The 27988-nt window shown below is 39.6% G+C and overlaps 1 protein-coding gene and 1 long non-coding RNA gene across 8 annotated transcripts in view; one reads left to right on the top strand and one right to left on the bottom strand.

The window, feature by feature from the left end:
* Positions 1–27988, bottom strand: part of LOC116753884 — a 289521-nt gene that overhangs the window by 34821 nt on the left and 226712 nt on the right. For 5 of the 6 annotated variants that reach the window (XR_004349903.1, XR_004349905.1, XR_004349907.1 and 2 more), the window contains 2 exons: positions 1300–1367; positions 79–153 (listed from right to left, as the gene is read on the bottom strand). This is a non-coding gene — a long non-coding RNA (uncharacterized LOC116753884). Of the gene's footprint in view, positions 1–78; positions 154–1299; positions 1368–18598; positions 18795–27988 lie in introns of those variants that run through there. The other variant, XR_004349908.1, reaches the window with a different exon arrangement.
* The window catches only part of SYNPO2 (synaptopodin 2), a 178683-nt gene that overhangs the window by 39045 nt on the left and 111650 nt on the right, over positions 1–27988 (top strand). The gene's annotated exons all lie outside the window — the stretch shown is intronic.

Below are 27988 nucleotides of genomic sequence, written 5' to 3'. Positions count from 1 at the left end.
CCTTTAGATTAACGTTCATAATAATGACTCTATAATAATAATAGGACTGCAACTAAGAATTTAGAGAGAGGGACTTACCTGGCAATCCAGTGGTTAAGACTCTGTGCTCCCACTGCAGGGGGTGTGGGTTTCCTTGGTCGGGGAGCTAAGATCCTGCGTAATGCGTGGTGTGACCAGAAAAAAAAAAATAGAATTTAGAGAGAACCTATTATGTATATAATATTGTATTAGGCACTCAGAAACAGTAAAGATGGGAGATGTATGTGATAACAATAATTAAACATTTATTAAGCATTTATCATTAACTAAGTGCAACACTAAAGCATTATCTGCATTATCTCATTTAATTCACACAGAAGTCCTATGAGGAAGATAATATGATTTTTTTCCCCCATTTTACACATCTAGAAACTACCAGAGAAAGCAAGTAAAACATCACATAGGTAATTTAACATAAATTTGATCCTGAGCTTTTCATCAGTTGTACTAGTCATCATATTTTAGTACTTTCTTATCTTCCCCATTGTTTCCTTCCTACCGCTGCTCTTAATTAAACTGTGTTGTGCATACTTCCATTAAAGCATTTATGTATTGTATGGGAATAATTTGCAGGTTTTTTAAAAAGTTTTCCCTTTCTTATTGGAACACAAGCTCCTTGAAGTCATGGTACAGACTTTTTCATATTTGTAGCATGGTGCCTGTCATCTAGTAGGAATTCAATAAATATTTGCTGAATAAATGAGTGGGTGTATCTGGGTCTATCATCTTTGTTAGATTATGACTGCCTTGAGGATAGGGAAATATCTGACTTGTGAATTCTTTACCCATAGTGATGACTCAAATTAATATTTTCTGAGTTGGATTAAGAGTTAAAATGAGTGCTATATTCAATAAACATTTTATTATTATAAAGATATTAAATTACAGCTATTAAGTCACATTACCTACGATATGAGAATACCATCACATCTTATGCAGGTGTTCAAAAGGATGGATATCATACCTTATAGGGTCTTCCAATTTTAAAAGAACATTGTTGGATTATTACAATAAATCTGAGAAATTAGGGATTCGTTAAGTAAGGAAATTGACTATCGGAAAGTTTGTGATTTGTCCGTATTCACAGAGCTTTCAGTAGCACAGCTGGGATGAGAACATAGGTCTTCTGACTATTAGTTTGGGTCCTTGCTATGATATTAAACTATTACACAGCTGACGTTTCAATGTATGAGAACTTTTAACTCCTCAAGTATTAGGTCATTAGGTTATTTTTGTTTTTAATATTTATTGAACACTTACAAAATGGTGGGCTCCTTTGTGAAAAATCGTATACATCTGTGCCATACTCCCAAGAAGCTTGACTCTCCCTAGAAAGAAGAAAAAAAGCAATCCTGTATTGAAATGAATTGATATCACTTATTTTCTCTATAATCTAAACCATATGAAGAATCCAGCTCTGCTGCATAGATCAGAAATAGCTGGGAGTAAGTGAGGCATACGAAATTATGTGAGCAAATCAGTGGGATCCCAGATTCTCAGAAACTACTAGTTCCACACCCAGTCCATTATTACCCACCTGTATACAATGGATCTTTTTCCATTCCTTTGGCTCACTGAATCAAGAGCTCTTTGGTTGGGATTGCCAACAAAGGCCTCAGGCTTTTATGGAATGCCTACTGTAGGGCCAGCCTTATACATAATTTAAAAATCAGCAAATATTTGTTTATTTCCTGGGTGAAAACTCGTTACTACATCAGTCATTAATTTGAATTCTGCAAATAACAGGTTTTTGGGTTTTTTTCTGAATTAAACACTTCTGACTGCTCAAAATTTCAACATGTTTTTTAAACCACTCTGTTCCTATTACCCATTTTGGAAGGTGTGAATCTAGCACAGCGAAGCATAAGCAGTGTGCCAGCTGCTATAAATCTTTTGACTTCGTGGCTATCCACAGCCTTGTAATCTCTTTCCTCAGCAGGTATCTTCTGAGCAAAACGATATAGTTTCCAAACAGACTTCTAAGAATGTGCTTTCAACTATTTATAAGAGTTTTCACTTCAAAGATCCCATGATGTTCGAAAATAGATGACAGTGTTTTCGCTGACCTACCTGTATTCTGAGATAGAGGCAGCACTGACCCCACAAAGAATAAGGCAGTACTTAGTGTGGGATTCAAAGGAAGATTCTAGTTTAGGAAAAGAAAGGCTCTGAAAAGCTTCCTGTCCCTGCCTTCAGAAATGTAACAGAGTTTTGAGCTTGTATCTGACTGGTTATTGTTAATAAAATAAGAAATTTTATCCTATGAAAGCAAGCATCTTGAAGCAATTGATATTCTGCCAGTTATAAAATGTAAACTTTAGTCAACAAATAGCTAGATTTCATGCACTATCGATATTCAATTACTTTTTCCTGGCTCAATAGAACCCTTCATGGGAACTGAGCTAGGATTAGGATTAGGTAGGGATCCTAACCTAGTTAGGATTAGTGCTTGCCATGAAACGGTGTTTTTTGTGTCAACATTAAGTTGCAGTATGAGAACACCTGTGTAAGAATTTGCTTTCTGCAATTTAAAACCTGAAATGTTAAATCACCATTGTTAATGAGAGTAATACACAGGCAGGCCCTTGGTAGTTCACTGGCATTATCATCGGAACAAATATCCATCTTTCTGGACTGTCCCTTACAAATTTTCCAAGGATAGTGTTATGTGAGCTCTGCATCATTTCTCACATCTCTGTGTTTGGCTGTAGGAGTCTTGTCCATGAGTGATGTATAATATGCTCCACCCTGAAAATCTGCAATTTTATTTTTAAACCAGCACTTGCCAAATCTAAGAGGAACACTGAGTAAAAGAACATAAAAATAATTTTCGAGGGAAAGAGACAAGTGAAAAACACTTCTTTATCTCAACACTGAAAAGGAAAATAAATTTTGGAGTTTTTTGGAATTCTTTGAATTCAAACTAAAGGGAAAGCTTGCCTTCCTTTACCAATATGCTGGCAAAACAATATTTTTTATAGGTTTCCAGAGTTGGAATCTATCAAGTTCAATAGAAGAGGAACAAGGTAGAACCTTTAAGCAGTGTTATTTAGGGTAGTGCATCATGGACTTTTTATTGTGATGCCACACATTGGAAATGAAAATATTTCTATTGCATTTTGGGTGAACAGACAACGTTGCTCCTGGCCAGAGGCTTCTGATATGGGGTCTTGGTCTACCTGGGCCCTGTACAGCTGCCCTGAGGATTGAAGGAAAAAATCAGTAACTCAACACATTAATGGGCCACAAACCAGCAGCTGGGAAGCAAGGTTGATTGATGCTAATATCTGGCTTTGGTGCATGTCTGTGGCTTCAATTTTCATTTTTCAATTTACATATAGGCACAGGAGTAAATGATGATAAAATCTGAACCCCAATGAGGATGACTTGTTGATGTGGATCAAAAACCATATCCTATAGAATCAAAATATGAAAGGTTGGAAAACAGCATGCAAAACAGTTTAAGGTCCTTACAGTTCTAAGTGTTGAGAAGTTATCAAAACTTTAAGCAAATCAAGAAATTAGTTAAGCATTTATTATCAACAATTCACAAGGTCATTAACCCCGTAGGATGTCTAAATTGATTGTAACTACTTTTTTACATTGACAGTAGCCCTGCAAGGAGGAAGAAGGATTAAGTTTAGGCAAATAGGTTAAAATTTTTTCGGGGGCTTCCCTGGTGGCGCAGTGCTTAAGAATCCGCCTGCCAATGCTAGGGGACATGGGTTCGAGCCCTGGTCTGGGAAGATCCCACATGCCACGGAGCAACGAAGCCCATGTGCCACAACTACTGAGCCCGTGTGCCTAGAGCCCGTGGTCCACAACAAGAGAATGAGAAGCCCGCGCACCGCAACGAAGAATAGCCCCCACTCGCCGCAACTAGAGAAAGCCGGTGCACAGCAACGAAGACCCAACGCAACGAAAAATAAAAAATAAATTTAAAAAAAAGTTTTCTGTAAAACTGCTTTAGATCTGTTTTAAATCTTTAGTAAATTTTTAGTTGCAGTGTTGTTTAACATGGTTTGTTCTGAAAGAGATACAGATTTTGAAGCCAGATTTTGACAAAAATTGAGTTTATGTGATTCAGACATTAGTATTAAGAGATCTCGGGACTTCCCTGGTGGCACAGTGGATAAGACTCCGTGCTCCCAATGCAGGGGGCCCGGGTTCGATCCCTGGTTAGGGAACTAGATCCCACATGCATGCCGCACCTAAGAGTTCACATGCCACAAATAAGGAGCCCGCCTGCCGCAACTAAGACCTGGTACAACAACAACAAAAAAAAAACCACAGAGATCTCTTGGTTGTTCAGTGGATCCCTGGATGCAAAATACAGCTGGTCTCTTTTTTACTTTCTGAGAATGGATGACTTTACACATATTTGGATAAGAATCAGAGTTAGGAATCATTTGTTTGCATGTGTAGAAAACACACTCAAACTGCTTAAACCAAAAAGAAACTTCATTGGCTCATATAATTGAAAAGTCCACTGGGAGAAGCAGCTTTAGGCATGGCTTGATCTGCTGGTGTCCACAACTTGACCAGGTTCAGGTTCTTCTCTCTTCAGTTCTTTGCTTGGTTTCTTTGTTAACTTCATTCTAGGCAAGACCTCCCCTTGTGGTCCTAAGATGACGAGCAGTTATTGCAGAGACTACATGCTTCCTATCCATAGCTGATAGGAATAAAGCATATTTGTCCCAGAATTCCCAAGAAATCAGGCTGGATTAAGTCACACGCTCACCCCTGACCCAATCACTGTGGCCAGAGAAGTGGAATGCACTAATTACTTAGCGTAGCTTCAAATTCCTCCCTCGTAATCCCCAATGTGATGCCAATGAACTACCTAAATCACCAAATAGGAATTTGTGACTGTTAGAATGGTGAAAATGGAGGCTGAAGACATAATCAGTTACATGAAGAAGCTTAGAAATAGAAGGAGACTTTAGAATCTTTAACCAAACTTTCTGATCTAGCCAAACAACCAATTTAGCCAAACAAACTGACCAAACTTCACAAAACATTAATGCAAAAAATAGTCATTTAGTCTCTGCAGGTACCACTTGTGACAGTGAGCCACCATAGCCTGTGTGACTTCTGAACAGTTCTACTGGGAAAGGCCTTCTTTACATTGAGCATAAATTTGCTTCCCTTTCCTTTGTGCTTTATCCATTGAACCCTGTTTTACCGCTGTGGCCACAAAGAGTAAATTAAATTCTTCTTTCATATTACAGGCTTTCTAATATATATTAAAGTAGTTAAAATAGTCATCCTTAGTCTTTCTTTTCTAGGCTCATCATCTGTTATTGACGTTGAAGGAGTTAAAACACCCTCATTCTTTTGGCTTCTCTTCTTTGTATGAATTCTGGCTAGTCAATTCCATACTCAGACACACAGTTCCATACACTGACAGAGAGACTCCCCATGTGGCCATTGGGAAGTGGTTTATTGCATACGTATAAAGATACTGAGGAAAAGAAGAATAAATCTTGTAGAGAGTCACTTCAATAGCAGTCTGTAGAATCAGTCTCAGAACTGATTACCTAAACTGAAATATCCACAGCCAGAATGTGAGCAAAAAGTATGGTTCGGAACATGATTTCTCTAATCTCTAACCATTAATATTGGGCTTAATTACTTATTTTGTTGTTGTAGGCTTGACTTTTAATTATTTTAATGTTATGAATTATTAGTATTTTAACAAATAAGTGCCTAGTAATAGTATTTATTAATATATATTGATTTTGTGATTTACTTTATATATATATATTTTATATTTATATAAAATAGTATATGTATAATATATACTATTTTGTTTTCAAAGATAATTCTTTTTATTTTCCCATAAAAATGAATGAGAAAATATTATATCAACATACTTGGTCAGATCCTATTTGTCATTTGAACTGTGAGTTCTGTCCTAACTGTAAATGTTCTCCAGCAGGGTAACAACTTCCCAGGATCTACAACTTGACACATTTGTAAGGGAAATTGGAGAGACGATCCCCCAGCTGTTCCTTAGGGGTAGGCAGCTTTCTCCCACCTCTTTGTCCATCTCTCACACCCAGAAACACTGAGGAAATTTAGTTACACTTACAACCTAACACCACTAACCAATACTGTTAAGTCCGTGATCTCCCTCTCTTCTCCCTTTCAGGAAATATTTGCCCTGGTATTAACTCTGAAAAGGGCTGGTCCCCATCAGACACAGGAGAAGTAGAAAGGAGTTGAACATTGAGCTAAGGAAAGCCTCTGATGAGGTTTCTGGAACTCCTCCCTCTTCAACCAATCCACCACCAGGTCTTGTAAATCTACTTCTACCTATACCCCAAGCACACTGTCTTTCTTCCAGCTTCACTGCCACCACCAGTTCAAGCAGCATCATCAGCTACTTGAGACTCCTGCAATGTTCTCCGAACTTCTCTCTTCCCATCCTCCAGTCCATTTTCCAAGCAGCAGACAGAGGACTTTCAACTGCAAATAGGATCATTCTTCTTTTTACTCAAAACTCTTCCATTTTCACCGCACTCAGGATGAATACAAAATTCCTCACATGGTCTGCAAGGCCTGCCTACATGTCCAAGCCTATCTCCCTCCATTCTCTCAGTTACTACCTTTCAGATATACTCTTTTTCTTTTAGTTTTGTTAGTGGAATCAGCTCTTTTTCACCTTGGGGTCTTTCCCTATGTTCCCTATGCTGCTTGGAGCACTCCCCATCTCTTTGCCTGGCTAATTCCTACTAACCATTACCTCTCAGCCCAAGGATCATTTACTCTCCATTCTTCCCAGATAGCCCAATTTTGGACCCCATTCTGTATTCTGTAAAAGCATTCTCTACTTTTCTTTCAGAGCACCTATATGTGTCTAGTGGTCCACCCTTACCCTTGGTTTCGCTTTCCTCAGTTTCAATGGCCAGTGGCCAACCTCGGTCTGAAAATATTAAATGGAAAATTCCAGAACTAAGCAATTCATAAGTTTTAAATTGCACACCACTCTGAGTAGCATGATGAAATCTCACGCTGTCCCAATCCATCCTCCTGCCCCCTATCCCCATCCCCAACCGCTGACATCCTCTGCTCCTGACACGTGACCATCGACATCGTCATGGCTCTATGACCCAGGATCACCTGAAGCAGCTGACCCTCCTTCTGAGGTACTGTTGGAAGACAAATAATAGCCTAACACTATGACACAGTGCCTACGTCACTCACCTCACTTCCTCTCATCACGCAGGCATTTTATCATCTCATGTCATCACAAGAAGACAGGTGAATACAGCACAATAAGATATTTAGAGAGAGACCACATTCACATAACTTCTATTACACTATAATCGTTCTGCCTTATTGTCAGTTATTGTTATTAATCTCGTACTGTGCCTAATTTATATGTTAAACCTTATCATAGCTAAGTATGTATAGGAAAAAACATAGTACATATAGGGCCCAGTACTATCTGTGGTTTCAGGTGTCTACTGGAAGTCTTGGAATGTACCCTCCCTTGGATAAGAGCGGGGGCTCTCTGTACCATTTGAGTGTTTGAAGTCCACCTTGACCAGTAGACCACACACTGCAGGAGGAGTGGGTTGGCTCACTACTGGATCTCCAGGGTGTGGTCAGACTGACAGGGTTTGAATCCTTGTACCCTCACTTGGCAGCTGTGGGGCTTTGAATACTCAGTCTCAGTTTCTCCAATAGAAAAAATAATATTTTATTACAGGATAACCTTTTTTGTAGGGTTGTTGCAAGGATCAAATCAGAAAACGTCAAGTGTTAAATGGAGTGCCAGGCACATAACAGGTGTTCAATTTATATTGGTTATTAGTATATTATCATTGCTTTTAGGATATGTTTACTGTATCTGTTTCTTGAATAATTCTAAATAGTCTCTAGAAAAGTTATTGTTATCCAAGTTAGAACAGCACTTTAAAAACGTGTTTTTCACTGATAGCCTCACTGCGTTTCTCCCTAAAAGTTTTTTTTAATTGTCAAATATTTCAATGTAGCCAAGCTAATATATAGTTTAATCTCTGCTTCAGAGGCTGTCTTAGAATATGTTGCATTTATTGATTTGTTATATATGTACATATATATATATATACACACATATATATATATATATATATATATATATATATATATACACACACACTTAATTTCAGATGCTTTGAAAAATAATCCACCATTACTTTTTATCTTTTCCCCTGATATTTCTGAGTTAAATGTATTTTAAACACAGGACAAACTGGCTGGGCCTCTTGACAAAGACATTTTGTTTTTATAAACTTCAACTTTGAAGAATAAGGATATCTTTTCCTTTTTCCTCTCTGTCTGGAAGGAAAGGAAAAAGGGACTTTTTTCCTTTTTTTTTTTTTTTTTTTTTTTTTAACATCTTTATTGGGGTATAATTGCTTTACAATGGTGTGTTAGTTTCTGCTTTATAACAAAGTGAATCAGCTATACATATACATATATTCCCATATGTCTTCCCTCTTGCGTCTCCCTCCCTCCCACTCTCCCCATCCCACCCTTCCAGGCTGTCACAAAGCACCGAGCTAATATCCCTGTGCCTTGCGGCTGCTTCCCCCCAGCTATCTACCTTACTACGTTTGTTAGTGTGTATATGTCCATGACTCTCTCTCGCCCTGTCAAAACTCACCCCTCCCCCTCCCCATACCCTCAAGTCCGTTCTCCAGTAGGTCTGCGTCTTTATTCCTATCTTACCCCTAGGTTCTTCATGACATTTTTTTCCCTTAAATTCCATATATATGTGTTAGCATACGGTATTTGTCTTTTTCTTTCTGACTTACTTCACTCTGTATGACAGACTCTAGGTCTATCCATCTCATTACAAATAGCTCAATTTCATTTCTTTTTAAGGCTGAGTAATATTCCATTGTGTATATGTGCCACATCTTCTTTATCCATTCATCCGATGATGGGCGCTTAGGTTGTTTCCATGTCCTGGCTATTGTAAATAGAGCTGCAATGAACATTTTGGTACATGACTCTTTTTGAATTTTGGTTTTCTCAGGGTATATGCCCAGTAGTGGGATTGCTGGGTCATATGGTAATTCTATTTGTAGTTTTTTAAGGAACCTCCATACTGTTCTCCACAGTGGCTGAACCAATTCACATTCCCACCAGCAGTGCAAGAGTGTCCCCTTTTCTCCACACCCTCTCCAGCATTTATTGTTTCTAGATTTTTTGATGATGGCCATTCTGACTGGTGTGAGATGATATCTCATTGCAGTTTTGATTTGCATTTCTCTAATGATTAATGATGTTGAGCATTCTTTCATGTGTTTGTTGGCATTCTGTATATCTTCTTTGGAGAAATGTCTATTTCGGTCTTCTGCCCATTTTTGGATGGGGTTGTTTGTTTTTTTGTTATTGAGCTGAATGAGCTGCTTGTAAATTTTGGAGATTAATCCTTTGTCAGTTGCTTCATTTGCAAATGTTTTCTCCCATTCTGAGGGTTGTCTTTTGGTCTTGGTTATGGTTTCCTTTGCTGTGCAAAAGCTTTGAAGTTTCATTAGGTCCCATTTGTTTATTTTTGTTTTTATTTCCATTACTCTAGGAGGTGGGTCAGAAAGGATCTTGCTGTGATTTATGTCATAGAGTGTTCTTCCTATGTTTTCTTCTAAGAGTTTGATAGTTTCTGGCCTTACATTTAGGTCTTTAATCCATTTTGAGCTTATTTTTGTGTATGGTGTTAGGGAGTGATCTAATCTCATACTTTTACATGTACCTGTCCAGTTTTCCCAGCACCATTTATTGAAGAGGCTGTCCTTTCTCCACTGTACATTCCTGCCTCCTTTATCAAAGATAAGGTGTCCATATGTGCGTGGGTTTATCTCTGGGCTTTCTATCCTGTTCCACTGATCTATCTTTCTGTTTTTGTGCCAGTACCATACTGTCTTGATTACTGATGCTTTGTAGTATAGTCTGAAGTCAGGGAGCCTTATTCCTCCAGCTCCTTTTTTCGTTCTCAAGATTGCTTTGGCTATTCGGGGTCTTTTGTGTTTCCATACAAATTGCGAAATTTTTTGTTCTAGTTCTGTGAAAAATGCCAGTGGTAGTTTGATAGGGATTGCATTGAATCTGTAGATTGCTTTGGGTAGTAGAGTCATTTTCACAATATTGATTCTTCCCATCCAAGAACATGGTATATCTCTCCATCTATTTGTATCATCTTTAATTTCTTTCATCAGTGTCTTATAATTTTCTGCATACAGGTCTTTCGTATCCTTAGGTAGGTTTATTCCTAGATATTTTATTCTTTTTGTTGCGATGGTAAATGGGAGTGTTTTCTTGATTTCACTTTCAGATTTTTCATCATTAGTATATAGGAATGCCAGAGATTTCTGTGCATTAATTTTGTATCCTGCTACTTTACCAAATTCATTGATTAGCTCTAGTAGTTTTCTGGTAGCATCTTTAGGATTCTCTATGTATAGTATCATGTCATCTGCAAACAGTGACAGCTTTACTTCTTCTTTTCCGATTTGGATTCCTTTTATTTCCTTTTCTTCTCTGATTGCTGTGGCTAAAACTTCCAAAACTATGTTGAATAAGAGTGGTGAGAGTGGGCAACCTTGTCTTGTTCCTGATCTTAGTGGAAATGCTTTCAGTTTTTCACCATTGAGGATGATGTTTGCTGTGGGCTTGTCATATATGGCTTTTATTATGTTTAGGAAAGTTCCCTCTATGCCTACTTTCTGGAGGGTTTTTATCATAAATGGGTGTTGAATTTTGTCGAAAGCTTTCTCTGCATCTATTGAGATGATCATATGGTTTTTCTCCTTCAATTTGTTAATATGGTTTATCACATTGATAGATTTGCGTATATTGAAGAATCCTTGCATTCCTGGAATAAACCCCACTTGATCATGGTGTATGATCCTTTTAATGTGCTGTTGGATTCTGTTTGCTAGTATTTTGTTGAGGATTTTTGCATCTATGTTCATCAGTGATATTGGCCTGTAGTTTTCTTTCTTTGTGACATCCTTGTCTGGTTTTGGTATCAAGGTGATGGTGGCTTTGTAGAAGGAATTTGGGAGTGTTCCTCCCTCTGCTATATTTTGGAAGAGTTTGAGAAGGATAGGTGTTAGCTCTTCTCTAAACGTTTGATAGAATTCACCTGTGAAGCCATCTGGTCCTGGGCTTTTGTTTGTTGGAAGGTTTTTAATCACAGTTTCAATTTCAGTGCTTGTGATTGGTCTGTTCATATTTTCTATTTCTTCCTGATTCAGTCTTGGCAGGTTGTGCATTTCTAAGAATTTGTCCATTTCTTCCAGATTGTCCATTTTATTGGCATAGAGTTGCTTGTAGTAATCTCTCATGATTTTTTTTATTTCTGCAGTGTCAGTTGTTACTTCTCCTTTTTCATTTCTAATTCTATTGATTTGAGTCTTCTCCCTTTTTTTCTTGATGAGTCTGGCTAGTGGTTTATCTATTTTGTTTATCTTCTCAAAGAACCAGCTTTTTGTTTTATTGATCTTTGCTATTGTTTCCTTCATTTATTTTTCATTTATTTCTGATCTGATTTTTATGATTTCTTTCCTTCTGCTAGCTTTGGGGTTTTTTTGTTCTTCTTTCTCTAATTGCTTGAGGTGCAAGGTTAGGTTGTTTATTCGAGATGTTTCCTGCTTCTTAAGGTGGGCTTGTATTGCTATAAACTTCCCCCTTAGAACTGCTTTTGCTGCATCCCATAGGTTTTGGGTCGTTGTGTCTCCATTGTCATTTGTTTCTAGGTATTTTTTGATTTCCCCTTTGATTTCTTCAGTGATCACTTCATTATTAAGTAGTGTATTGTTTAGCCTCCATGTGTTTGTATTTTTTACAGATCTTTTCCTGTAATTGATATCTAGTCTCATGGCGTTGTGGTCGGAAAAGATACTTGATACAATTTCAGTTTTCTTAAATTTACCAAGGCTTGATTTGTGACCCAAGATATGATCTATCCTGGAAAATGTTCCATGAGCACTTGAGAAAAATGTGTATTCTGTTGTTTTTGGATGGAGTGTCCTATAAATATCAATTAAGTCCATCTTGTTTAATGTATCATTTAAAGCTTGTGTTTCCTTATTTATTTTCATTTTGGATGATCTGTCCATGGGTGAAAGTGGGGTGTTAAAGTCCCCTACTATGAATGTGTTACTGTTGATCTCCCCTTTTATGGTTGTTAGTATTTGCCTTATGTATTGAGGTGCTCCTATGTTGGGTGCATAAATATTTACAATTGTTATATCTTCTTCTTGGATCGATCCCTTGATCATTATGTAGTGTCCTTCTTTGTCCCTTTTAATAGTCCTTATTTTAAAGTCTATTTTGTCTGATATGAGAATTGCTACTCCAGCTTTCTTTTGGTTTCCATTTGCATGGAATATCTTTTTCCATCCCCTTACTTTCAGTCTGTATGTGTCTCTAGTTCTGAAGTGGGTCTCTTGTAGACAGCATATATAAGGGTCTTGTTTTTGTATCCATTCAGCCAATCTGTGTCTTTTGGTGGGAGCATTTAGTCCATTTACATTTAAGGTAATTATCGATATATATGTTCCTATTTCCATTTTATATATTGTTTTGGGTTCGCTACTATAGGTCATTTCCTATTCTTGTTTTTCGTGTCTAGAGAAGTTCCTTTAGCCTTTGTTGTAAAGCTGGTTTGGTGGTGCTGAACTCTCTCAGCTTTTGCTTGTCTGTAAAGGTTTTAATTTCTCCATCAAATGTGAATGAGATCCTTGCTGGGTAGAGTAGTCTTGGTTGCAGGCTATTCTCCTTCATCACTTTCAGTATGTCCTGCCACTCCCTTCTGGCTTGTAGGGTTTCTGCTGAGAGATCAGCTGTTAACCTTATGGGGATTCCCTTGTGTGTTATTTGTTGTTTTTCCCTTGCTGCTTTTAATATGCTTTCTTTGTATTTAATTTTTGACAGTTTGATTAATATGTGTCTTGGCGTGTTTCTCCTTGTATTTATCCTGTATGGGACCCTCTGTGCTTCCTGGACTTGATTAACTATTTCCTTTCCCATATTAGGGAAGTTTTCAACTATAATCTCTTCAAATATTTTCTCAGTCCCTTTCTTTCTTTCTTCTTCTTCTGGAGCCCCTATAATTCGAATGTTGGTGCGTTTCATGTTGTCCCAGAGGTCTCTGAGACTGTCCTCAGTTCTTTTCATTCTTTTTTCTTTATTCTGCTCTGCAGTAGTTATTTCCACTACTTTATCTTCCAGGTCACTTATCCGTTCTTCTGCCTCAGTTATTCTGCTATTGATCCTATCTAGAGTGATTTTAATTTCATTTATTGCATTGTTCATCGTTGCTTGTTTCATCTTTAGTTCTTGTAGGTCCTTGTTAACTGTTTCTTGCATTTTGTCCATTCTACTTCCAAGATTTCGGATCATCCTTACTATCATTATTCTGAATTCTTTTTCAGGTAGATTGCCTATTTCCTCTTCATTTGTTAGGTCTGGTGGGTTTTTATCTTGCTCCTTCATCTGCTGTGTGTTTTTCTGTCTTCTCATTTTGCTTATCTTACTGTGTTTGGGGTCTCCTTTTTGCAGGCTGCACTTTCGTAGTTCCCGTTGTTTTTGATGTCTGTCTCCAGTGGCTAAGGTTGTTTCAGTGGGTTGTGTAGGCTTCCTGGTGGAGGGGACTAGTGCCTGTGTTGTGCTGGATGAAGCTGGATCTTGTCTCTCTAGTGGGCAGGTTCACGTCTGGTGGTGTGTTTTGGGGTGTCTGTGGCCTTATTATGATTTTAGGCAGCCTCTCTGCTAATGGGTGGGGTTGTGTTCCTGTTTTGCTAGTTGTTTGGCATAGGTTGTCCAGCACTGTGGCTTGCTGGTCGTTGAGTGAAGCTGGGTGCTGGTGTTAAGATGGAGGTCTCTGGGAGATTTCCACCGTTTAATATTATGTGGAGCTGGGAGGTCTCTTGTTGACCAGTGTCCTGAAGTTGGCTCTCCTACCTCAGAGGCAGAGCCCTGACTCCTGGCTGGAGCACCAAGAGCCTTTCACCCACACAGCTCAGAATAAAAGGGAGAAAAAGTAGGGAGAATTAGTAGAAGTATGAGTAAAGAAAGAAGGAAAGGAGGAAAGGAAGGAGGGAAGAAAGAAGCAAAGAAGGAAAGAAAGGAGGGAGGGAGGGAGGGAGGAAGGAAGGAAGGAGGGAAAGAAGGAAAAAAGACAGAAAGAAAGATGATACAGTAAAAATAAAATAAAGTATAATATAGTTATTGAATTAAAAAATATTTAGAAAAAAAAAAAGGGACGGATAGAACCTTAGGACAAATGTTGGAAGCAAAGCTATACAGAGAAAATCTTACACAGAAGCATACACATACACCTTCACAAAAAGAGGTAAAGGGGGAAAAATCATAAATCCTGCTCCCTGAGACCACCTCCTCAATTTGGGGTGATTCGTTGTCTAAAGGAGGGAAGGAAGGAAGGAAAGAAAGAAAGAACGAAGGTAAAGTATAATAAAGTTATCACAATTAAACTTAATTATTAAGAAACAGAATTTTTAAAAAAAAGTCATGGACGGATAGAGCCCTAGGACAAATGGTGGAAGCAAGAGTATACAGACAGGATCTCACACAGAAGCATACACGTACACATTCACAAAAAGAGGAAAAGGGAAAAAAATCATAGATCTCGCTCCTAAATTCCACCTCTTCAATTTGGGATCATTCCTTGTCTATTCAGGTATTCCACAGATGCAGGGTATATCAAGTTGATTGTGGAGCTTTAATCCACTGCTTCTGTGGCTGCTGGGAGAGATTTCCCTTTCTCCTCTTTGTTCTCACAGCTCACAGGAGCTCAGCTTTGGATTTGGCCCTGCCTCTGCGTGTAGGTCGCTGGAGGGCGTCTGTTTTTTCGCTCAGACAGGACGGGGTTAAAGGAGCCGCTGATTCGGGGCCTCCGGCTCACTCAGGCCGGGGGTTGGGGGATGGGGGTAGGAGGGGCACTACGTGCGGGGCGGGCCTGCAGCTGCAGAGGCAGCGTGACGTTGCGGCAGAGGCCGGCGTGATGTTGCACCAGCCTGAGACCCGCCGTGCGTACTCCCGGGGAAGTTGTCCCTGGATCCCGGGAACCTGGCAGTGGCGGGCTGCACAGGCTCCGCGGAAGAGGGGTGTGGAGAGTGACCTGTGCTCGCACACAGGCCCTTGGTGGCGGCAGCAGCAGCCTTAGCGTCTCCCGCCCGTCTCTGGGGTCCGCGGTTTTAGCTGCGGCTCGCGCCCGTCTCTGGGGTTTGCGCTTTCAGCCGCGGCTCGCGCCCGTCTCGGGGGCTCGCGCCCTCAGCCGCGGCTCGCGCCCGTCTCTGGGGTTCGCGCTTTTAGCCGCGGCTCGCGCCCGTCTCTGGAGATCCTTTAAGCAGCGCTCTTAAACCCCTCTCCTCGCGCACCAGGAAACAAAGAGGGAAGAAAAAGTCTCTTGCCTCTTCGGCCAGTGCAGGCTTTTCCCCGAACTCCCTCCCGGCTAGTCGTGGTGCACTAACCCCTTCAGGCTATGTTCAAGCCGCCAACCCCAGTCCTCTCCCTGAGCTCCGTCCAAAACCAAAACCCGAGCCTCAGCTCGCAGCCCCGCCCGCCCCGGCGGGTGAGCAGACAAGCCACTCGGGCTGGTGAGTGCCGGTCAGCACCGATCGTCTGTGCAGGAATCTCCCCGCTTTGCCCTCCGCACCCGTCGCTGTGTACTACTCCGCGGTCCCGAAACTCCCCCCTCTGCCTCCCGCAGTCTCCGCCCGCGGAGGGGCTTCCTAGTGTGTGGAAACTTTTCCTCCTTCACAGCTCCCTCCCACTGGTGCAGGTGCCGTCCTTATTCTTTTGTCTCTGTTTTTTCTTTTGCCCTACCCAGTTACGTGGGGAGTTTCTTGCCTTTTGGGAGGTCTGAGGTCTTCTGCCAGCCTTCAGTAGGAGTTCTGTAGGAGTTGTTCCACGTGTGGATGTATTTCTGGTGTATCCGTGGGGAGGAAGACGATCTCCGCGTCTTACTCTTCCGCCATCTTCAAGGTCCCCACTTTTTTCCTTTTTGATGGGATTTCCACGGGGGGAGCTTTTCGTACCTTTAGCAGGGTCTATACAGTGAAAATACTGCTCTGTGTAAACGGATTATGACAGCGTACAGATTTTTCACTGTCAAGCACCTTTGGGTAAATGTTTATTTGAAATGAGGCACAGCATTTAAAATAGCCCTGAAGAAGCTGCACACTCTCCTTGACAACAACAACAAAGTTTGTGTATTAACAGTTGGCTTAACAGTGTCTGGCCTAGAGAAATAAAGACGAAAATATACTTCGGCCCTGTAATATTTATAGCATTGCCAGTTTAACCATTGTGCCCTATTTAGGAATATTTTTTGAGTGAGCTTTATATTAATGCCTAAGAACACAGTCATAAGTTGGTGGCAGGGAAGCTCATGCAGCAGAATACATGTTTGTGCCGTGCCATGGAGGACGGAGAGGGAACTCACACTGTAAAAATCCCCCTTGATTCTTATACCCACTGACATAGAGGACATTGATATCAATGGGGTTGCCGCTTGGAAATGCTGTGTCATGCTTTACATGCTTTTGTAAGAAACATCGCCTTTATGAGTTTATAAATGAGAAAGGCAAAGATTCCATTTTGTCATTCTGAGTAATGCATTTCCACATATGGCAGCAACTTGTTTATATGGCTTTCCCACTGTTAGAGAGTGAGCTACCCCAGATAATGCACATATTCCAGATATCTGGAAGCTCAGCTAAGATGCATCATCTTTTACACTTTGAATCTTTCTAACTTTCATATAATCATTGCTCTAAAAGCTAAGAACTAAAAATAATTGCCATTGTACAATAAATCTATTAGAAGTTTACATATCCTCTCTTGATTTACTTAATAGAGTCCTGCCTGTTGCAACAGCCTCGTTGGAGACTCCATGTTCTCACAAGAGCATCAGTTTCCAAATTGTATTGTGTTAAAATTTGTGAACACGTTGGCATTTATACCAAAGAATGCTAGACTGCCACGTACAAAGCCTTTTTAGTTTCTTCTCTTTCACTGTTTAGCTTTCGGTGCCCGGTCAGTGTGTGTGAGTGTATCTCTAGTTCCATCGCCACTCCCTTGTTTGTTTCTAATTGCCTGTGGATTAGAAAACATTATTAGAATTATTTCCAAAATTATAGTAAATTGGTTTTAAGTGATTATTGAAAAAACTGTCCTATGACTCAAGCATGAGAACTTACATTTTTTCATTTATTCAACAAATACAAGTTGAATGCCTCCTCTGTGCGTGTTATTGGACTGAGGGCAGCTTCTGTTCATTCCCAGTCACCAGCTTCATTCAGGACACTATCAGTCTTTTCCTATATTGCTTCAAAACCTACTATCTGGTCTCTGCCCCCAAAAAGCAGCTAGAAGGATTAAACAGAGTAAATCCTGTTACTTACCTGATGTAAATACTTAAGATTTCTGGTTGCCTCCCAGATGAACACTCTGAGTGAATCTGCACTTCTACTCTCATTGCAACTTGGTCACACCTGGCCATTTATATATTCTTTTCTCCCTGCATGAAATGTATTCCCCATGTAGTCACCTTACTAATTCTGTCCTTCCTCAGGGAAGCTTTTCTTGTCCCCTTGACTAGAATAAGGTAACCTTTGTATGTGCCAATCTCAATGACTATAGCTGTAGGATTTAAAACTTCAGAGGTGACTGAGCGACAACATAGAGGGGTTAATGCCTTTGAAAGAAGATCTTTATTCCTTACACTTTCAGAGAGGAGGGTATGTATTGTGCCCTGCAGGGCCACATGGGGAAGCACCAGTGTCAGTCGGGATGTAGAAAGGAATGAGGGGAAAGCACAGGTCACAGTCTTTATTGTGTTTTCCATGGGAAGGCAAAGCAGGGTGGGAAAACAGTTTAGGGTTGGCTAGTTTGAATAATTCCAGCAGGGTTTGGGGCATAAGGGCGGTCCTAGTTGTCTGGCACCTGCATTGATTTAGGGCACAGGAAGTATTGGCTTGGTGGGTGAGGGTTAGATAACAAAGATGGTTGGGGGTATAGAGTCAGGATTGGTTTATTTGCATATGAAAGGAGTGCCCTCAGGCATGTTGTTTATCATTTTAGGAATTAACTAGCTCTGGGAGGGGCAATGTCTCTCCAGCCAGAAATCCTCCCCACTCCACCAATATGTCAAAATATCATAAAATACAGACAATAAAAAACATGATTAATACACTACCCTGTCACCTACTGTGGGATGGTACATATCTCACTGTGTTGCTTACATCTCCCAAACTTGCTAAATTGTAGGCTTCTTGAGAGCAGAGATCTTGTCTGTCTTGTTCACTACTGTAGCCCCATTGCCCAGGGTAGTGTCTCTTGCTTGGCAGATGCCCAGTAAATATTAGTGGAATGAAAAAAAAAAATGAATGGACACCTTTCTATCTGGCATATGTGGTTAGTGTTTCACCTGGAAAGCATAGCATTTTTTTTCCAGATACAGATTTTGTTATACCCATCAACTAAGTAAAAAATATTTTTATTTGGTTTAAATGTGAGGGTTTTACTTCTGTCATACCTCTTATTTCACTTGTCACTGTTCATTTATTGTCCGTACTCCTGGCGCTCCAAGAGGTTGGGTTCCTGGTTCCCCACATGTAGGAAACCCCAGCATTTAGCAGTGTCTCCATTAAAATCACTCAATTGTGCTCCAGCAATTAAAAGTATTTTACTTCCTACATTGTTGTTTTCACATAGAAAATCCATTAAATGCTCTGAAGCAGAAAATAAATAAATAAATATGAGGCTTGTTTTTTTTTTCCTTTCCAACCAAGTAAAGTTTAATTTGGCTCCGCATAATGTGTATGATTTACAACTCTATAAAGAGACCAACACATCTCTATGTTCCTTGCGTTAGCCAGTGGTTCTTTACCAGGGGCAATTTTGCCCTGTGGGGGGACATTCCGCAATGTCTGGAGACGTTTTTGGTTCTCACAGCTGGCATCTAGCTGATAGAGTCCAGGGATGTTGCTATATATCCTATAATACACAGAACAGTCCCCTGCAACAGACAGTTATCCAATCCAAAATGTCAATAGTGCTGACATTGAAAACCCTTCTGTTAGAGGGTGATGTGTTTGACCGGTTTACCTAAAAACACCTCACACATCCAACCATGTTCCCCGACTTCTCCACGAAGCAATACAAGCTAAGTAGCTGATATCTTAGAGGTAAAGACAGCAGGCCTGAGGGGAAAAGTAATTTTTAGAGGAGGACACATGGCAAGCTGCAAGAGAGGGGTTCAGTATTTCAGCAGACACCATGAAAGGAAATCTAAGTGGATTGATACATAGCATGGTGACACTGAGGTCTGGGCTTAAAATGAACACTGAAATTATAGGCTTTTTAACTGACAGTTTAAAGGTATGACTTTAAAAAAAAAAAAAAAAAGGTATGACTTTAAGTTAACATAAGTCATGTGGGGGGAAAGGAACAATCATATAGAGCTTGTAATTCCAAAATTGCTCTCTTTAAAACTGGAGTTGTCTTCTTAAGCTTAACATGCTGCCATTGATCAAAGCAATGCTGTCACATCTTTTTGGGATGGTCTTCAGGGCCTGTGTCATGCTCTTTTTTTTTTTTTTTTTTTTTTTTTTTTTTTTTTTTTTTATGCGTTACGCGGGCCTCTCACTGTTGTGGCCTCTCCCGTTGCGGAGGACAGGCTCCGGACGCGCAGGCTCAGCGGCCATGGCTCACGGGCCCAGCCGCTCCGCGGCATGTGGGATCTTCCCAGACCGGGGCACGAACCCGTGTCCCCTGCATCGGCAGGCGGACTCTCAACCACTGCGCCACCAGGGAAGCCCTGTCATGCTCTTTTGAATAACATCAGAAGTTGCAAGCATTGCCCTTTTAGGCAGGAATTTGCTTTGGGGGGAAAAATATCAAGTTATTTGGACCTATATATGATGAATAAGGAAAATCATCCTTGCTCCTAATACCATGTTCATAAAAATTGAGGACAGGCTATAAACTATATGAATCTGACTTTAAAGGCAATTCTAAAAAGGAGTTTTAGAAATGTCTTGAGCTAAGTCATTGTCATTGGAGTATAACCTCTCAGGATGACCATTTTCAGGAGAAATGCTCATATTGAGGTATGAGTGCTAGCAAAACATTACTTGATATTCATATTGATTTCAGTGCCACAAATATATGTGGAAATAATGCCAGGTTTGCACACAACCAAATTTCTGTCAGCATGAGGATGTTTAGGACAGGTCTTATAGTGCTTTTTATATGTAAAAGTTTAAATGTTTTCTTTTCCCCAGTTTTATTGAGATATAATTGACATATATAATTGTATTCATTTAAAGTGTACAAGATAATGATTTGATATATGTGTATATTGCAAACGATTACCACAGTAAGTTTAGTTAACATCCATCACCTCACATAGTTACAACTCTTTTTCCTTGTGATGAGAACTTTTAAGATCTACTCTTCTGGCACTTTTAAATATATAATATGGGGACTTCCCTGGTGGCACAGTGGTTAAGAATCCGCCTGCCAATGCAGGGGACACGGGTTCGAGCCCTGGTCCGGGAAGATCCCACATGCCGTGGAGCAACTAAGCCCGTGAGCCACAGCTACTGAGCCTGCACTCTAGAGCCCACGTGCCATAACTACTGAGCCTGCGTGCCACAACTACTGAAGTCTGCGTGCCTAGAGCCCGTGCTCTGCAACAAGAGAAGCCACCGCAATGAGAAGCCCGCGCACTGCAACAAAGAGTAGCCCCTGCTCGCCGCAACTAGAGAAAGCCCACGTGCATCAACGAAGACCCAACGCAGCCAAAAATAAAATAAAATAAAATACTAATAAATAAATAGATAATTTAAATATATATATATACAATATGGTGTTGTTAACTATAGTCACCATACTGTACATTACATCCCCAGAACTTATTAATCTTATAACTGAAAGTTTGTACTTCAGTACACATCATCCATTTTCTGCACCCAACCCCCCACCTCTAACAACCACCAATCTGTTCTCTGTTAAAGTTTAATTTTTAAGTTGTGATACCACACATACTTCAAAATCTGGGAATTTCTACTTTAGGCAAGGAGGTATTTAAGCTTTTTCCTCAGATGTCAACTTTACTTTGGCCACATAGACCTAATTTAGGATGGCTTTTCAACATCAAATCAAGTGCCTGTCTAGTGTACATGAGATAAGTTAGTGTTATAGAAGAAGAATTGATAAAACTACAAGTCTACTCTTAGTAGAATAGCAATGCATCACAGTTTGCCAGGGAGAGACCTGATTTTAAAATGGGAAGTCCTGCTTCCTGGGAAACCCCTTAGTCCTAGGCAAATCGGGATGGTTACCAGTCGCTTAGCTAACTCCTCTGTTCTTTTTGGACTATCTACAGTGAAAACAAAACACTGCCTTCCCATAATAAATAAAGGAAAAGGACATACCCCTATTGGGAGTAGCATAGCAACTCAAGTCAAACAGCAACGTATGTTAGCTGAAAGTAGGCTGAGCTAATGGCTAACTTTTATGCTGATTCAAACTGAAGTCAGAAGTTCTATTTCATGGCAATGCTGCAGGCCATGTTTTACCAACCAATAACAAGAACAACAGCAATAACAAAAAATAAAATAAAATTTTATGTTTCAACCATCATGCTTATCATATTTGTTTTGGTTTTTAGGAGAGCTATTTTGACAACTAATGTCCTTGGGCAAGGAAATAATAGGTTACTTAGTTCTTCAATGGCTTTGTACAGTGGATCTAGCAATTACATACAATGCTTGAAAAATGAATTATGGTGGAGTTTAGCTGAAAGTTAACATTAAAAATATACATCATTGAGGGGGCATTTAGGGTTATGCAGATAGGAAAGCAGATGGTGTGGCAGTGAAGCACTGGGGTCCGGAAGAGCTGTGTTGGCATCCTGCCTTAACTGGTGTACGACTTTGAACTAGTTGTTGCCCTCTCTAAACCTCAGTTCCTTCATGAAACAAACAGGCACAATTATGGTACTTATCTCCTGGAACTGCTGTTTATTAAATGATAATGAATGTACAATACTTAATACTGTGCCCAGCATGTAGTAAGCATGAAATAAATGTAAACCATTATCATTTGCACCTGCCAAAAGTTTCTGTAATAGTATATTCCGACTGTATTTAAGAGTCATGTTATTTCTTTAATTTCTTATTTCCTATCCATTACTCTTTGTAGAAGGATCTTGTTTAAGAAATATACAAAGAACACAAAGAATTCTGATAAAAGATGTTTTGCTATGTATCATTCTAGGTTCCAAAGATCAATATAGTGTTACTCTAAGAGAATATTGATAGGAAAACATCACCCATGACACAAAACCCTTGGCTGTCCCAAATCAGGATGAGTTAAAGAAAGAAAAAAAGAAATTCTAAAAACTAAAACCAAACAAGTAGAAGAAAAAAAAGAGTCAATAAGTATTAGATCCAGATTTGAACTACTAGTGCACCGTGCAAGCAACTTTATGTATACCTTAGGTGGGAGCCACTGAGACATCTTACTTGGGACAAGAAAGCAAGGTGTGTATTAAGATAAAGATGTTAGAAACCAAGTAATAACAACCCAAGATAGTTGCTACACAGGTTTTAAAAAGGAAGATAATGTGCCCCAAATTGTCCTGTATAATTATCTCCAAAGTTCCATAACATGATGACTTCAAAACTAGTGTGTTACATATATGTAATTGAAATAGTCAACAATTTGTCCCTCAAAAGTTTCTCTTACGGCTGTTTTGAAAGCAGATATTGACTGAATAGTTTAATACTGTTTAAAACCATTATCAGGAAAATACCTGGAAAAAGCAAGATATGACTTTGAAGGTTTAGAAAGAAAGGTAAGACATGAGGCAAAACCAGCACTTTCTTGCCAAATGAGGGCTCAAGATGTGCTGTTTGGTGAGCTCCAGTGCTATTTGGAATACAGCTGACAGATGATTAGGAGAGGTCACTGACTATCTCATTTTTTCTGTGACCCAGTTTTAGAAATCTGCCACCCAGAAAGAAGAGAACAGCTCTCAAAGGATTCCATACTCTGGCAGTCAGACCCCGGGTTAGCCTCTGCTTTCCTACGTGAGCCTCCACATCATTTGCTCACTCTCTGTTGCATTCTGACCGTAAATTTAAGGCAGTAACTGGTTATTCTTTTTATGTTCTTTAAACTCTATTTGAATTGGTACAGTGCATTTTCTGTCTTCATTAATATTGTTGGAGACTGTAAAATCCTGAAAAGTTACACTAAGGTATGTTAGTCTCCTTATAATTTCCTCTAACATTTCAAATTCATCATAAAATAATTGAGCATGTTCTCTTTTCTAAATGTCTTATGTAAAGTGCTGAGAGAGTGCCATGGGTATTTTAAGAATGAAATCAATAAAAGGTTTTCTATTTTTCTTTAAAAATCAGTATGGTTAGGAGAAATACATTTAGGCTAGGACTTTTGGGTCAAGCACTGAAGAGTTGACCAATTTTTTACTGAATTGATTAGTTGTCTTACTCTTGTGAGGTTACAGCTAAAATTTTTAACCAAACACTCTTCTTAATCCCTCTGTTCTATCAAGATGAGGTGTTTTTTTTTGCTGGTGTTTCAGGTTTTATAACAGATCACATTTTTACTTGGCTTCAAATCCATTTAATTCATCTTTAGGCAGACTGACTGAGTTCTATGAACTTCAGAGTCTCTGGTGATAAACTTCTCTGTCATCTCTGTATTATCTCTTTTACAGCCAGATGGGGAAAATGGTTTACATCAGGCACAATGTATATTTGAACAATAAGGTCACAAGCAGAGATGTATTATCTTTTATGGGCAGTGAGACATGTAACGTGTTACAGCCTTCCCCTTTAAGCTACATAGCAAATGGGACACAGCACTTTGTTTTTATGCCTGGATTCCCATACGATATTATTTTCTAAGCATGTTCATGTTAACAACCTGAGCCTATTTAAAGCAGCATTTCCTCTTAAAGTGTAGAGGAGGAGGATGACCTTCATTCCAGTCCTCTTAAGTTTGATTAAAGCCACCCGAAATAAGTTTATTGCCTCAAACTCTACTCTTATCCTCTGTGTCTCAGGTCCTCTTCCTCTCTCTGTATGGGAGGAATCAGCATTCTATTAAAAGGCCTGGCGCAGAAGGAGTAATCATCACACTTCTGATTTTGGATCTATTCCCTTGTTAAAAGACAATTTTGAACTATGTGGAAAAGTAAAACAATTTAAGGGAATGGAACAGTTTAATTCTAGCATGTGGAATATGTTTTAAGTTCTGGTAGGAAGTGCTTCCATAGCACTTTTTTTTTTTTTTTTAAAGAAGGACAGTGTAGCTTTGGAATTGGCATGATTTAAATAATAATGAGAGACAAGATATAATTATCACCATAACCTAACTTGCTTTTTCTTTAATGTCACCCTAGTTTTGGGGATCTGATTACGTTTGGCATTTCCAGCAAAACATAAATAATTTTAAATGTCTATAATAGTCCAAAAGAATACTTCTTTGGCTAATTAACTCTGGAAGCAAAAGAAAAAAAAATAAACAACAAAAATAAACAACAGAAAAAACCTTCTTCTTTTCCCTCTGTAGAATTGTTTAAAGAGAGGTTCAAAGTGTTTGGTTTAGAGCTCTGTTTCACTTAATATTTCCAACGGTGGTTTATGAAAGATGGAATTCTTGAAGTTCATTAATGGCACTAATATGGTCCAGATTGTCAAGATCTTGATTCATAGGAACAAAATTAAGAACAAATTAATCAAATACAGGATAAAAATCAGCAGTAGGATTAAAAAGCAAATTTTCTTAAGGAAGAAAAGTAGCAGCTGGGACATACGATGCTCAGGAACCATGTTTTACCATGGCTGAGTGGTTCTCAAACTCAAGAGTGGATCACAGTAATAACCTGGGGGCTTGTTAAACCAAAGATCACTGTCTCCCACTCCACACATTTCTGATTCAGTAGGTCTGGGGTAAGGTCGAATAATTTGCATTTCTAGTAAGTTCTAAGGTCCAGGAACCACAGTTTGAGAACTACAATTCTACCAAAACAGGCCCTCCTGCGGTCACAGTGTCAACTGAGCATGCTCCTGCCCCAGGTAATGTCCCTCTGCTGCCCCAAAATGAAAAGGGGGGATTTCCTCCTTTAAATACCACATTCCCGGAATCATGATCATTGCTCACTTTCTCCACCACATTTGTCCCCTAATTGTACATGGGACATTCATATAAATATACAAGTTTTTATTACAGTGTGAAAGAATTGATGTATTATATGTCAATTTACAATGAAGGTAAATCACAAACACACCATGTCATGTTACTTGATTAACTTGTCACAGGCTTAAAGTATTGAATAAGCACTTAGACTTGCTTCTCTCTGGTTAGCAGTAAAGGATCTTTCTAGATCTAACCCATTGGAGAGTTTTAAAATAACAAAGCCTGGGTCCCATTCCAGATGAATTACATAAAAATCTCAGAATGGGGACCTGGTAACTAAATCCCTTTCAGGTAGTTCTACTGAGTAGCCAGGGTTAAGAACCATTGGTAACTCTAACCATGTATTCTCACTGGCTATCAGTGAGGTGAGATCGCCCCCATGGGGGTAAAAATTAGTTCTCTAGGGGCAAAAAAATACCTTAGCTGTTATACTGGTTTGTGGGCCTCCAGAGGACCACAGCACGTACACATGTGTGTAGTATATCTGTAGCATTAGCATTTCATGGGTTGGGGACAATTAGGAAAAAAGACTCCCTTAGAAAATGATCATGAAAAAAGGTTGAGAAATACTACCCTAACCCTGGTAGACTGCTGTTAGTTTTCAATACTTCAACTTCCCTCTAAAATGGAACACAAATCTTTTTGGGTGCTCTTATAGATATTGGTAGGGAAAAATAGCATTTAAAAATTCTACTGGGCTTCCCTGGTGGCGCAGTGGCTGAGAGTCTGCCTGCCGATGCAGGGTACACGGGTTCGTGCCCCGGTCCGGGAAGATCCCACGTGCCGTGGAGCGGCTGGGCCCGTGAGCCATGGCTGCTGAGCCTGCGCATCCGGAGCCTGTGCTCCACTACGGGAGAGGCCACAACAGTGAGAGGCCCGCGTACCGCAAAAAAAAAAAAAAAAAAAAAAAAAAAAAATTCTACTACATGTTGATCACCTAGCTAGGTGCTTTTACATATAGTATCGAGTAATGCTATCCTGCATTTTTCCTCTAGAATGTACATAAAAATTATAATTTGTTTTGTTTCATTCTGGCTTCATAATATTTATATTGAAAATAACCCCTGTCTTCATGAAGCTTACAGAAAAATTCCATTTGAATCTGTAAGGCAACCAGGTGGCTTCAAATTGCTTTCACTCTAAACCACTATCAAATGCATGTAATGAAGTTCAGAAAACAACATTCCATTAAAAGAAATCACAATAGAAAACAACCTCCATATCCTTGTCTCAATAGTATTTTATCTAAAGAATCATAGAAAATTATTATTTCATTAATTTATGGTAATACAGCTTTACAGTATAACTTAAGACTTGAATATATAGTATATTTGTAGTATAACTTTGCTACAAAAAGGCAAGTATATTAAAATATATATATGGTTGCATGTATTCTTTTGCTATTTGCAAGGGTACGGATTTGTTTTAAATGTACTCAGGATTTTGTTTATATTCAGACATGGTAAGGCCAAAAGATCGGGAGATAATTGCCACTGAAAAGATATAGTTGACCCTTGAACAAAGTGGGAGTTAGGGGCTCCAACCCTCCTTGCATTTGGAAATCACGCATAACTTATAGTCAGTCCTCTGTATCCACGGTGCCTCATCCTTGGATTCAACCAACCACGGATCCTGGAGTATTGTTACATTTACTGTTGGAAAGAATTCTCATATATGTGAACCCACACAGTGTTGTTGAAGGGTCAACTGTAGTTTGTCACTCACAGTTCCCAAGGGGAGGGGACATGCCATACCATGAAGGGCCACATGGGGAACAACCGGGGTTGGTCAGGAGGAGGGGCGAGAGGGAGACCTTGGGCAAAGCCTTTACGGTGCTTTCCAGGGAGGGAATGGGCAAGGCCAGGTGAGCAGGTTTAGGATTGGATAGTCTGGATGATCTTGGAGGGCTCTGGATTATCAAGGTGGCCCCTCGCTGTCTGGTACCTGGTCCTGAGCTGATTAGGGCAGAGGAGTGCTGCCTCCTGGAGCACTGAACAGAGGAGGCAGGTGGGGGTGTGCGCTCAGAATCGGTTGCTCTGCATCAACATTGTGCTCAAAGGCAAAGCACGTTGTTCACTATCTCTAGGAATTAGCTAACTTGGGAGAGGCAGTCCCTCTCTAGTCCGTGAGGTCCCCGATGTTAGAGCATCAAGAATATAGAAGATAAGAAGATACAGTTAATGTAGTTAAATACAGTTAATACAGGGTTGTGTCCCAGAAAGTCAGAACCATAAACTAAATCAGCTGTGGAAAAGGAGTAAGATATTCAAGTGTGCAAATAATGTAACCAGGCACTCTGAAGGTCCATTTCTACACAAGTACGTAGAAAGTTTTACCCAAGTATAAAGTTATTCAAGGCTTCATGCTATTGCATAGATAAATCTAGAAAAATCACTAGTCCTAAACAGTGAGATATGTTGGAGGGAGCTGGGGGAGGGAGGATTTGACTAACATTATGGCCTAATTAAGTCTGTCTCCTGTCTTCTTTCTCTATGTACTTGGTTTGTGCAGAGACAGAATATAAGGACGGAAGTTCAGAGCAGACACTTTCTGTTACCAGACGGGACCAGTACATAAAGAGATAGCAAGTTTGTTGCGGCGCAAGTGTGAAAATATATAGCTTCCAAATAGGACCAGGAGTTTTATTACTGCTGTTATGTTATTTTTACTGTTCAACAAAAAGAAGGCA

This window comes from Phocoena sinus, chromosome 5 (assembly GCF_008692025.1).
Source record: "Phocoena sinus isolate mPhoSin1 chromosome 5, mPhoSin1.pri, whole genome shotgun sequence".
Lineage (NCBI taxonomy): Eukaryota > Metazoa > Chordata > Mammalia > Artiodactyla > Phocoenidae > Phocoena > Phocoena sinus.
Note: the sequence above shows the minus strand (reverse complement) of the source record. Positions and strands in the feature narration are given on the sequence as shown.